We start from the raw sequence: 13,675 nt of genomic DNA on the forward strand, positions 1-13,675 counted from the left end.
CTCCTGTTCAGAGTATGAAAAGACAATGCAGAAAAGTTGAGCGGATGTGACGGAAGACAAAATGTTAAATTCACTATAGCATCTATAAAGATAGCTTTTCGTGCTTTCAGTGTGAAACTAGCCACAGCTAGACAGACCCTTTTCTAAAACCTCATGAACAGTAACTTAAACAGCACTTGCACTCTTTTTGCTACTGTTGAGAGACTGACAAAACCCCCAAGTCAGATTCCCAGTGAAATTCTCTCCGACAGCAAATATTTATGAGTTTGCTTCCTTCTTTTCTGAGAAAATCAATAATATCAGGAAGGCGATTAGCACATCTCCAAGTTATGCAGGCTCAGACAGATTCGATTGCAATATACTATATGCTAATACAATATACTAATATAAAAAGAAGATACTATGTCTGCTTTTGAAGAAATTTATAGCAGAATTCTGGAAGAAATAGTAAAGCACCTAAAATTGTCAACCTGCTGTCTTGACACACTTCCAACATATTTTTTCAATTTTTCAAAAGGGTGCTTAACTGTACTAGAAGCAGACCTCTTAAAAGTGGTGAATGCCTCATTTCTTTTTGCAACTTTTTCCAAACTCCCTGAAATCCGCAGTTGTTAAACCTCTTCTGAAAAAGTGCAATCTTGATAACACAATTTTGAGCAATTATAGCCCAATATCAAATCTTCCTTTTATAGGCAAGATTATTGAAAAGGTTGTCTTTAATCAGCCGAACAAATACTCAAACTTAAACGAATACCTGGACAATTTTCAATCTGGTTTCTGATCGCATCACAGCACAGAGACAGTGCTCATTAAGATAATAAATTATATCTGCTTAAAATCTGATTCAGTAATGTTACTACTGGATCTCAGACTGGAAAACTGGGTCAGGCTTTCTGGGATGTTACTCAAATGGTTCAGGTCATACTTAAAAGGGCGAGGTTGTTATTTGAGTATAAGAGAGCATAAGTCTAAGTGGACGTCCATGACAATGCGGAGTCCCACAAGGCTCAATTCTTGCACCGCTCTTGTTTAGCCTGTGTATGCTCCCACTTAGTCAAATAATGAGAAAGAACCAAATTGCCTCTCACAGCTATGCTGATGATACCCAGATTTACTTAGCCTTATTATAAAATGACTACAGCCCCATTGACTCCCTCTGCCAGTGCTTTGATGAAATTGACATTTGGATGTGCCAGAATTGTATTTTCTTAAGTTAAACAAGGAAAAACTGAAGTCATTGCATTTAGAAACAAGTAAAATTAATTTCAGTTTCCTTACATAAATCACTCAATATCCTAGGACCAAAATACATAACAGATATGTTTATTGAATATAAACTTACTGCAACAGACCACTCATTAGGATCGGGTCAGTTAGAAATACCAAGGGTTCACACAAAATAAGGGGAATTTGCTTTTAGTTATTATGTTGCCCGCAGTTGAAATCAGCTTCCAGAAGAGATCAGATGTACTAAAAAATTAGTCAAATTTAAATGCAGACTCAAAACTCAACAGTTTAGCTGTGCTTTCACTGATTGAGCACTGTGCAATGTCCAAACTGATTGGAATATATTTTATATATAATCATTTTCTATTCTTAACTATTTTAAATTCATTTTAAACCTTTTAAAACAATTTAAAATAATTCACAACGTTTTTAAATTCCTTGTTGTATTGTTGTGATTTTTTTGTTCTCTTTTATGTAAAACACTTTGAATTACTGTTGTGTATGAAATGTGCTATATAAATAAACCTGCCTTGCCATGCCTTATGTGACCCTGCTTTTGAAAACCCAGCTAGTCTTTTTTTTAATGTTTTTTTTACATTAAATCATCCTTCATAAAGATGTAGAACATTCTGTGAAAATATAATATTCATATTTTAAATGTTGACTGAGTAAGGCCATGCCAAAGATTGAAATCATAGTTACATTTATGGTTGAAATCATACTTTGGTGCTTGTTATCTCATAATTAGATTTTGAGTTTATTGCTATATGGTGTAATTATTAAATATCTCAGAAATTAAATACAGTAGGCCAAAATCTGCATTTTAATGGGGATACAAATATTATGATATTTAATTCTAGCTATTTCCTGATAGATTTATTTTATGATAGCTTTTTATTGTAGAATTATCTAACATATCTAGTTAATTCTCACATCAGAATGCATGTTGTTGATGAATCAAAAAAAAAAGTTCTGTATGTGGAAAGTATCATTTGTTTAACATCCTTTCACATCTCTTTCGGCCAGCATGAATGTCAGTCGTCTTCTCATAGCTGAAGCGATCAGTTCTTGTGTTGGATGCAGGGGTAATTGAGGTGACTCTCTTCTCCTCTGTGGATGTCAGGCGGATCAGTATGCAGGACATCAGAAGCTCTTCTTGTCGTATATAGTGGAATTGATTAGTTCTCTATGAAGTGACTGGCTGTTTGCAATGCTAGTATTTGATGCATTCACCTTGGCTTACCCTCGACTAATGGCCGTAGGGCTGTTTTGTTTGTGCGTGTGTGTCAGCGCTCCTGCGCCTGTATCTGCACTGGCACAAGAAAGAGGTGAAGCGAGGAGAAACGGACAGCAATAAATACTCCTGATATATCAAGACTTCCATGTCACACATAAATCAGTAGGAGATATGCTACTTCCCATAGTATCAACCCTTTTAACTTGACTTCAGAATAATCATATCGCAGGCTTTTGCACACGTGCACACTCACTCTCTTGCCTCTGCTCGTATTATTGTCTTTGATGCTTGACACACACTTTAATGAAAAAGACAACCCCTATCACTGTTTTCATCAGGCTTCGTGGTTTTTTTTTTGGACCAAGATCAGAGCTGTGTAAGAGGTCATTCTCTGAGATGTGATTGTGATATTTGTGCAACATCTAAGCGGCCTTCCAGGAATTTATCAGAAAAACATCTGAAAGGAAATGAATTTACTGCTGAACAGTTGTTATATTCTGGACCTTTGCACTTCCATCAGACTGAACATTTGAATAGTAAAGCAATGTTTTGTGGGATATTTGTTAATATATGATCAGAATATTGAGGAGTGTAAGAGTAAACTTTGAAATGAGTGTCAGTCTTTTAATTAATCTAAACTGAAATTAAAATGTAGATGAGTCTGTTTGTTTATCAGAACAGTTTTGGCATTACATCACTTGCTCACCAATGGATCCTCTGCAGGAAATGGGTGCCGTCAGAATGAAAGTCCATTCAGCTGATTTAAAAAAGTCATATGATGTGATTTAAGCATCCTGGGGTCATCACACTCCTTATTCTTTGCAAGGACAGTCTGGTGCATCTGACTCACAGTCTGTAAGTAAGTTTTTATTCATATTTTTTTTTTTTGCCACTGATGATTCAAATGTGAGTTTTGAGCAGTGTGGAGTAGCACTTATTACTCCAATCACAAATGCAGACATGGTTTTATGTTTACACGATACTCAACGCATAAAAAGACAGTATAAGTCATTATGATCAGTAATTTTGACCCCACTGGATGCAACAAATGCCTCATTTGAAATTGGTTTTATAAGTTTTGTCCTTTCGAGGTGGTGTTCTGACTGGGACACGCAGCAACACAGTATGATGAGGGGTATAACATTCGGCCAATCACAACACACTGGATAGCTGGCCAATCAGAGCACACCTCGCTTTTCAGTGAGGTTTGTAAAAAAACTATGCGTTTCAGAAAGGCTGGCCATAGAGGAGAAACAATAATATACAGTATGTGGAAAATGTGTTTTTTGAACCTTAAACTGAAACACATTTCTTTACACCAAATAATAATAAGCAAAATAATGTACCTTTTAGCAGCTTCATATAACCCCTTTAAACATCACTATAATCCACAAGCAATTAACACAACCCCAGTTAATCAATTGATGTCTTGTGAAACAAATATGCTGTATATTTTTGAATAAATTCATGATATGTGATGGATGTACTTTCAGCAAGTTATGTAATGCTAAAATTCTCCAAATCAGTTCTGATGAAGAAACAAAGTCGTCTACATCTTGAATGAGAGTCAGTTTTCAATGAAGTTTTCAGTTATTGGTAAACTGTTCCTTTCAGTGTTCCAGAATTTGTCATATCTCATGATTGTGGTGTGTATTTACGTGAAGATGAGGTCAAGAGGAAGGGTCAGGTGTTCACGCTGCTGGCAGAACAGGCTCTGCACTGTCAGGACTTCAAGGCCTCCTACATCCACTGCCAGGATCTGATGGCTGCAGGTAAGCCAGCACAGCTTGACTCGAAATCTCTCTTCACTTTCTACTTTGTTTAAATCCAAGAAATGCACTGGGGATTTTCAGGGATCAGACTTTTGTATACTTTAAGATCTTAAAGCTTAACAAGAAAGATCCATTAAATTTTTATAAGGACGATATTACAGTATATATATTTTTTTGCTGTTCCATTTTTTGTTCATGCACCAAATGAGCATATTAGAATGATTTCTGAAGGAACATGTGGCACTGAAGACTTGAGTAATGACTTCTACATAATTCAGTCTTATCACAGGAATAATATATATTAAAAAATATTGTAAAATAAAATAGTTATTTTAATTTGCAATAATATTTCACAAAGCTTCTATTTTGTATCTGTATATTTGATCACATAAATGCCACCTTGATGAGCATAAGAAAGGTCTTTCAAGTTTTTGGATGGTACTGTGTGCAAACAAAATGATAACAAATGCAAATGAAGAATATTCACCAAAATATCGTATTAATAATGTAAAAAAACTTTAATGAGCATTTCTGCTGCAATAAAACCATCTTCAAAAGAATCTACAGGCTACCCACAGTGTTTTTTAATAGGTTCCTGCAGACATTTTTATGCTAGTTTGGCTTGAAGTTGCTTTTTTGGTGTTTACCTAAGTGAAGTTTGAATAACAAAATGTTCTGAATGTGATCAGCAGGCCCATCTTTATCATTCCAGTCAGATGCATCTGTAGTCAGAGCTCAAAGGTGTTTTATGTGTGTGCGCTTGTGTGGTGCTGTTCAGTCAATGCGCCATCAGATATTGGAAAGAGACTGGTGTTGCGTGTGCGTGTGTGTGTGTGTGTGTGTATGCTTCAGGCTGGGGTAGATTAATGCAGGCTTGAGAACAGAAGATTTGCTAATCTCTGATTGCTATCGCAGCGGTCTCACAGCCTCACTAACATCAGTGTGGAAAATGGGTTAGCCTCTATCCTGCTTCACTGTGTAATTATTCAGTCACTCGCGGAGAATGAGGAAGAGAGGGAGAGTGCTAGAGATTAGAAAGATTTACTGAATACATGAGGCAATAAGAGCCACGGATGGAAAAACAAGAATGGAACTTCAACAGAATCTTGAGACTATGCTATAGCTAAAGCCGCGGAGCTACAGTCGCTGGTGCTGAAGCAGGGGATTGTGGGTTTTGATGTTTTTGTTGTTGCTGGGCAAATGTTGTAAGATCTATCTATCTATCTATCTATCTGTCTGTCTGTCTGTCTGTCTGTCTGTCTGTCTGTCTGCCTGTCTGTCTGCCGTTCTATATTATATTAATAGTACTGTTGTTCTATGTCTATTTGTTCTAACGTTCTATTATTCTTTTATTCAATCTGTGTCAGTCTTTCTATCACTCTTTGTTCTTTTCTCTCTTTTTGTATTGTTCTGTCATTCTTTATCTATCATTCTATCTGTGGTTCTGTCATACTGTTTGTCTAATTAGAGACTTCTGAAATTTTCAATCTAGGTTTATCAAACCAGCATTGATTGACAGACTTTCGTTTTCTAGTTGAAAATCACTTGCATAGCAACAATAGCATTATTCCATTTTCATTCTTTTTTAAAATTCAAATTCAAATTGCAATTGAATATTTATGAATTGAATTGAAATTTAAAAGACAGTTCCGAACAGCACTCAGGCCCTGGAAAACGTTGGTTGCTAAGTGCTCTCTATGACATTTTTTACAAGTCAAAACTTAAGAAATGCCTGACCTCCTCCTCCGAAGTCAGTTTGAAATCTCATGTCTCCTGTATACGACTGCTTTCCATAAATGTCCTTTTTTCCCCTCTCACTCTAGGCTATAGTGATGGTTGGGATGTGTGCGCTCAGTTGGGTCAGTGTGAGATGCACTCGCAGCTTTCTGCCCGTCAGGAGCTGATAGCGTCCCGCTCACACACTGTCCTCCCAGCAACATCCAGCTTCCAGTTCCCTTCAGACACAGCTGCCTTTTTGTCAACCTAGATATATTGTCCCCTTTAATTATTTTATACATGTAGAGAGAGAAATGGTTGCTAGTGTCTACATACTATTTTGTATGTAGGCCTACATGCAATATTTCCTATAATTAATAACTAGTAATTGATACTTCAATGTAAAAGCTAACTCCTGATCTCCACTGCAGTCATAGTTTAAACCCCAGGATGTCTCATAATGTATATTTATAGCTGGAATGCTTTGAATAGTTATTCTATAGAAACTTCTGCCAAGTTTCCACATCCTGTGTATGACATGTGTTGTATATGCATAGACAGACAGTATGCATAGACAGACTTAAAACTGAACTTTTAAGTTTAAGAAATCGCCTCCAACACACACACAGACTATTACCCCCTAAGCAGTCTTTCCAGCTGTAGTCGCCTCTGTCTCCCTCCGTGTTGACTGCTTCGGTGTCAGACTTCTTTCAGGAATGGCCTAAAGTAGATTTACGTATACCGAGATAGTCACCATATTGAAACACTCTAAAGAAAATGTATTAAGGAAAGGAATAGTAATTTAAATAAGTTTTACTGCCATGCCAAGTATAAATACTGCCAGAACGATTAAACATTTAAGAGCAAAGAAAATTGAAGAGAAAAAAAGGTATTGTGCTGAAGGGCAGGACTGAGAAAGTCAATGCTTCGCTCTCCTCTCTTGTCTTAGGGTCTGTACCAGGCTGTAAATTACAAGATTGATCCCTCTCAAGCCTGGAGAACGGGCTGCGAAATGTCTGAGCAAAAGAACAGCTCTTCTGCATTCATCACATCATAGGTCTTTATTTATTGCGACACTTTCACGAAGAGATTTGGGGGGGGGGGGGGGTGATAAATCTGCCAATTTTAGAAAATTGCATATGACGGTTTTGCGTAATTGTTTTTTTTTTTTTTTTTTTTTTTTCTTAAAAGCATATATGCATAAAACTCCATGGAATTTAGCTTTTCAAAATTAACATTTTGGGTTAGAATTTAAATAAAAAAAGTATAATGCATTAATATATTTATTTTTAATAATAAATATAATATAATTAATATATAATCATAATAAACGTGTGTGTGTGTGTGTGTATTATATAATATATATTGTATCTGTTGAATAATAACAATTGTAATAAAAATACACACACACACACACACACACACACACATATATATATATATACACACACAAATCATTTTGTCATTATACATTTTTAATAAATTCAAGATTATGCTTTTTTATATTTCTAATAACATGCATAGATAAATAATTTACAATAGAACCATGAACCTGCAATAAGAAAGTAAAAAGGGTTCATTTGGGCTTTGTGCTTTCTGTAAGCTTTCGTTAGGCATTTTTAACTAAGCACCAATGCTTCATTCATGGCTATAAAATAGTAAAATCTTCTCCTGGATCATTACATTAAAGTGGGCTGTAAAGCACAGCCTTTGACTGAAATCTGAGTTCAGTGCTTCAATAACATACTCTCTCTGCATTTTTCATACAGTGTATGTATAGCTTCAGAGCTCAGCTGCTTTACTCATAGCAAGCACTGTTCACTTTACCATGAGAAAAGATGTCATAGACATGTTTAAAGATTCATATTCACACAAAAATATACATTTGCGTAAATGTGTGTGTGTTGTTTATCTGCTGAATGTCTATTTAAAGCTGAATGAAGTATCGATGTATCGAGGTGAGATACGTGGTTTGGGTTTGTACATAGTCACAATGTTTCTGACATTTTTTTAAAAGTTCACTCATCGCGGTAACATATAAATACATTAGTATCAGTTTTTGTCATGTTGCTACAGCGAGCTGTCAGAGCTTTGCTTCACTGATGGCGGAGAGCTTTTTCACTCAGGAGTCAATTTACGTCTCTGTGCCTTTACCTTCATTTATAATGCATGTCGAGTTTAGCTCGATGTGATGACTATAGTAGCGCTTTTGTTTGTTTCATAGGATTAAATGGAAATCTCTGTCCCTGCTGGGATTTCCTCCAGTTTCTTTGTGTCTGTATTTTCCCCGCCGGGTAACGCTTGCCTTAAGTAAATTAGTATACTTCTCTCCTAATTGCAGCATGATAATATTTACAGTCTCTGATGAATGATTTATTAATCACATTTACACAAAATGCTTGCTTGTAGATCAACATTTTTGGTCATTTTTGCAATTAACAATTTATCAGAGTTTACATGGTTGCACTTGGCTGTGAATAAACAGCAGAAAATAAATGTCAGGACTGCCCGCTTTGATTTTTGACTGTTTAAAAGTCCACTAAATAAAATTAAGTACAGTAAATTAATGGAGCAAAATTAAATGAAATTAACTTACAGTACACTAACCCATAATATATTCTAATGTAATATAATATAATGTAATTTGTGCTGAGCAATGATAAATCATGATAAATCGCATTCAAAATAAACATTTCTGTTTATATAATATATGTGTGTGTGATGTGTATATTTATTATGTTCTGTATATATAAAGACACACACATACAGTATATATTTAGAAAATATTTACATGCATTTAAATTAGTGGTCGACCGATATGTGTTTTTTTTTTTTTTTTTGACAGCCGATGCCGATATCTTGGAAAGGAGTGGGGGCCGATAGCCGATGTAAAGCCGATATAATTTAACATTTTTTTTAAATTAATATTTAAGAAATTTGAAATCATTTGACAATGGATTAAAAAAATAAATGTGTAAAATAAATATACTTAAGATTTTTTCATGAAAATATAAATATTTAATAAAAATATGATTTAAAAAGGCAGTAAACACTGTAACCAACAGGGCACTCCGTATTCTGGGAAGTTTGACCATCACACAGAGAACACACGATCATGCTGGATAAAACTGCACAGCTGGATTCGACTAAGTTTGCAAGGTTTCTAAAAATAAATGTTCAATAGCCATTCAAAGATTTGTATAAATTATATAAATGGGTATTTGCTTAATGCTGATGGCGAAAGAGAAAGAATTATAATGTTTGCCTTTCTATTAATAATAATATATAATATTGTTATAATACTGTTTGACAAGCGCAAAGACAGGCCGCGTCTCTGAGATGAAACGGAGCTGCTCATTGTGTGAGCCAATAGATAATTCTGACACATGCGATGACTATCCATTATGACATGTAGGCATATATTGTTTGTGTGCTGTTGCGCCTGAATACACCTCTTTTTTAGACCAGCACGCCCATGGGCACAAAAATAAGCGCAAATGCATTTGCTAATTAAATGACGTTTTTCTGTACGGGAAAATGCGAACAGCCCGGGACTGAAACTAGCAAACACACTTGCGCTGTGCCTTTGGATGCAATTATTACTTGACCAGCACTAAATTTATATAATATAATATAATATAATATAATATAATATAATATAATATAATATAATGTAATATAATATAATATAATATAATATAATATAATATAATATAATATAATATAATATAATATAATATAATATAATATAGTAAGTAGTGATATGGTTTGGTTGTGGTTTCTGCATTTCATTTATTAAAAAAAAAAAAAAAATCAAATCAAAGCACAGCATCATGGTCCTGATTTGTCAAGGCAGTTCTCCTTTATTTATAAAGCACACAGTTTCACATCAGTTTTATAGAAAATCTTTCTTAAAACCCCCTAGTGTGAAAGTCAAAGGTGTCTGTAGAAGGAAAAAAACCTAGTACTGTATATATATTGTTTATTATAGTTCAGCTATAACAACTGTAATTTGATCAGTACGGCTCATGTTTGACCTGCCTTGGCTGCCCATAGCAGGCCGGAGCTGCTGTTCCTGGATCAATTAACCCCACAGACCTGCTGTACAGAACCACAGACCGCACTATAGCAGGGTCCTGACCAACACCACCATGACCACCAGAGTTGTGCTGACTGGCGTCAGTGACTCCCATTGGTGGAGGGAGTCCCTCAGCTTACTTTGCCCACTGCACGTAAGTCCCATTTAAATTCAGCCTGAGAGGTTTTATTCGCCACTCTCTGAAGTGTAACCGCATGCCTCGCTCCATTATGCATCACTCCTCTTCAAAACACAACCGCCAGGAACAGGCTGGACAGAACTCAACAGTGAGACTCGCCTGCACGTTTTTTGGCAGGTTTTGTTAGGCCATTAAAACCTGGCATGATTGAACGAACTTCTCCCCGACCGACGTCTGTGTGTCTCTTTGTGAAGCGGTTTGTTTTTTGAGTTCCTGTTTCTGTGTCCTCCATCTGTGAGATTTGCCCGAGTCCTTCCTGTGAAACGGTCGATGACAAGCTGAAGCTTGTGCATTTCTAATGGCCTTCCTTGGTGACTGCCTCTCAGGGCCAGAATCAAAAACTCCCCCTGTCCTTGGCAGAAGGCTCTGGCGCCTTATGAACGTTTACGAGTGCAGCTGAAACATTAATGGCTCCTGCATGCATGTCTGTGAATGTTTTATGATTATTCTATGAATGTTTAATGAACGTTTATCTCCTCTCAGGGACAAGTTGTGGAAAGAAACCGTACATGTGCGTCCAATCAGAACGCCGAACTGGAGAGGCAGGGGTGCAGTCCTTTCTACGAGTAGCTGTTCAAAGATCCATACGTCAAAAGGGTAAATTTCACTATTTCTCCATCCTTCTGGCTCTCATCTCTTTATTTGTTAGTATGATGTTTAGTTCTGAGTGTTCATTATTCTACAGTATATTAAAGATTTTTTGTCATCATTCAATTCAATTCAATTCAAGTTTATTATATAGTGCTTTTTACAATACAAATCATTACAAAGCAACTTTACAGAAAATTCAGTTTTTTCTTATAAGTGATGACTGTCAGTTTGTGCGCATATGACAGGATTTTTTTGAAAAATGAATACAAGACGTAGTCAGCCAGATGATGAACATTATTAACAGCAGTTATTATATGATGCAGTCACACTTGTAGCAATATTTGTTAGTTCTGTTTGTTGATTCAGGGTTGGCATCATTTGGGGTCCTCTGAGGGTCAGCATCATCTCTTCTCAGGTGTTCTGGATCCAGACTGGAGCTTGTGTAAATCCTAGTTACCAAAACAGAGAAACAAACAGAGACATCATTAGCATAGCTGCTGTCCCAACAAAGTAAAATTAATTAGTTAACCCAAGCTTAAGAATAAGAATGCGCATTTGAACAGATACATCTGCAGTCATAATTTAAGAGATACATTTATTCGAATGCTTGGTGAAAGAGATGCGTTTTTAATCTAGATTTAAACAGAGAGAGTGTGTCTGAACCCCGAACATTATCAGGAAGGCCATTCCAGAGTTTGGGAGCCAAATGTGAAAAAGCTCTATCTCCTTTAGAGGACTTTGCTATTCTAGGAACTACCAAAAGTCCAGCGTTTTGTGACCTTAGGGTGCGTGGTTTGTAAGGTGGTATAAGGCTAGTTAGGTACGCAGGAGCTAAACCATTTAGGGCCTTATAGGCAACTAATGACAATTTGTAACTGATACGGAACTTAATAGGTAGCCAGTGCAGAGACTGTAAAATTGGGTTAATATGATCATATTTATAGACCTCGTAAGGACTCTAGCTGCTGCATTTTGGACTACCTGTAGCTTGTTTATTGAAGATGCAGGACAATCACACTGGAAGTGCATTACAATAGTCCAGTCTAGAGGTCATGAATGCATGAACTAGCTTTTCTGCATCAGAAACCGGTAACATGTTTCGTAGCTTGGCAATGTTTCTAAGATGGAAGAATGCAGTTTTTGTAACAAGGGAAATATGATTTTCAAAAGATTTTCATTTAATTACCTTCATGTGGACTTTCTTCGGTGCAGTACAAACGGAGACGTTTTGAGTAATATACAGGTCACACTTTTCTGTGCAATGAATCTTAAGCTTCCAAACTTTGAGTGAATAACACTGAACTATTCTTCACACATAGTTATCATATGGCTTCAGAAAACTTGGAATATGGCACAATAAATGTTTTATTATTATTTATTCATTATTATTTATTCATTCAGTTGACAGGTATTCGCTTCTATCATGTAATAGATATTTTAGGACAAATTTCAAAGCTTTGTGTACAAATGTCAGAATAAACAAGCAAAAACCAAAGTGTAATATCCCTTGCCCTGTATTAATTTTTCAGTCCAAGGATGTGTATTCCTCTTATGACTACACCCCTCAAGAAAACTTCACTGAAGTTTTATTGCGGACAGGCAAACTGGCTGAAACCAACATCGAGGGACAGAATCTCTTTCCTGCAACCGAAGTTAGCGCTCCTTAAAGGCTGTATACAATTATTTGCACTTAAAATCAGTTCCCATCACAGTGACTGGTGACCTCACGTGTCCCCCATCACCCTCTTGTTAGCTGCAGTGTCCTTGCTAGGAATACTATCATATCTGGCCCCCGGGGCAGATTCTCAGGTAGCAGCCGTTCCCTCCGCCTGGCCTCATCTCACCCTGATGTATCACCACTCGCTGGCTACATGTCCGGAAGAATAGCGTCATATTGATTAATTAATGTGTACTCACTGCAAGCAGACAGCAGTAAATAATGCGCACCCTCCTGATACAAGAGAGATAGCGGCTAGTCAAAATATCAAGGCCTTTTGCGTCAAGATGGATGAGGTGAATGAGAAAATCAATGCGGAGTGATGGGAGGGGTACAGCAACTTTGGTGGAAGAATGCAAATAGAGATTCTCCCTTTATATCTTACTTTTTACTGCTCTCTTTTAATTCCTTCAGTGTCACTGTCGTTCAGTTCAGTTTCGCACGGCAGGCGTAAAGTCACCTTCGTGCGGGAGAACGTGAGATGAAAGGAAAGTGCTTGCGGCGGGCTGATAACGCTAAATTAATGACCTGCACGTTAAGACGTATGCTGAATAACACTTCTTCCTATAAGAACAGTCATGGTTCTGTGCTCTTGTTTAGATATTGCGCTCATGTCCTCTCTAATCTCTGTGCTTATTTGTGAAATGCTTAAAGGTTATGAATTAAAGATGCTTCCCGCTGGTGATATGTGATATTTTTTCCGCCTCATGTGTGCATCATGCTTCTGACTATGAAACGGTATTTTTTCATCTCATTTAGAGTTTTAAATGAAAAACATATTTTTGTTCGTGTAAACAGTTTACTAAATGTTATAAATAAATCAAAAATAACATGTTGATTTACGCTTGAAGTATTGAATAAATATTTCAATAAAATATATATTTTGCATCCCAAATATTTTTTTTATGATATTAATATTAATAAATGTTGATTTATGTTGGATTAAATGTTCAATAAAATATATATTTTACATCCCAATTTTTATGATAATAATATTAATAAATCAAACTATTTATGTTGATTTATGCTGGATTAAATGTTCTATAATTGCACAATTCTGATTGTGTAAACAACAACATTACAGCAGCATTACACTGTGTCCTAACTACATGCAACACAACAAGACTGAATATGAATG

At 36.1% G+C, this 13,675-nt stretch overlaps 1 pseudogene; it reads left to right on the forward strand.

Annotated features, from left to right (window-relative positions):
- LOC113037909 (neuroblastoma-amplified sequence-like) overlaps window positions 1-13,675 on the forward strand; it is a 146,009-nt pseudogene that overhangs the window by 73,424 nt on the left and 58,910 nt on the right.

The sequence above is a fragment of the Carassius auratus genome, chromosome 20 (assembly GCF_003368295.1).
Source record: "Carassius auratus strain Wakin chromosome 20, ASM336829v1, whole genome shotgun sequence".
Taxonomy (NCBI): Eukaryota; Metazoa; Chordata; class Actinopteri; order Cypriniformes; family Cyprinidae; genus Carassius; species Carassius auratus.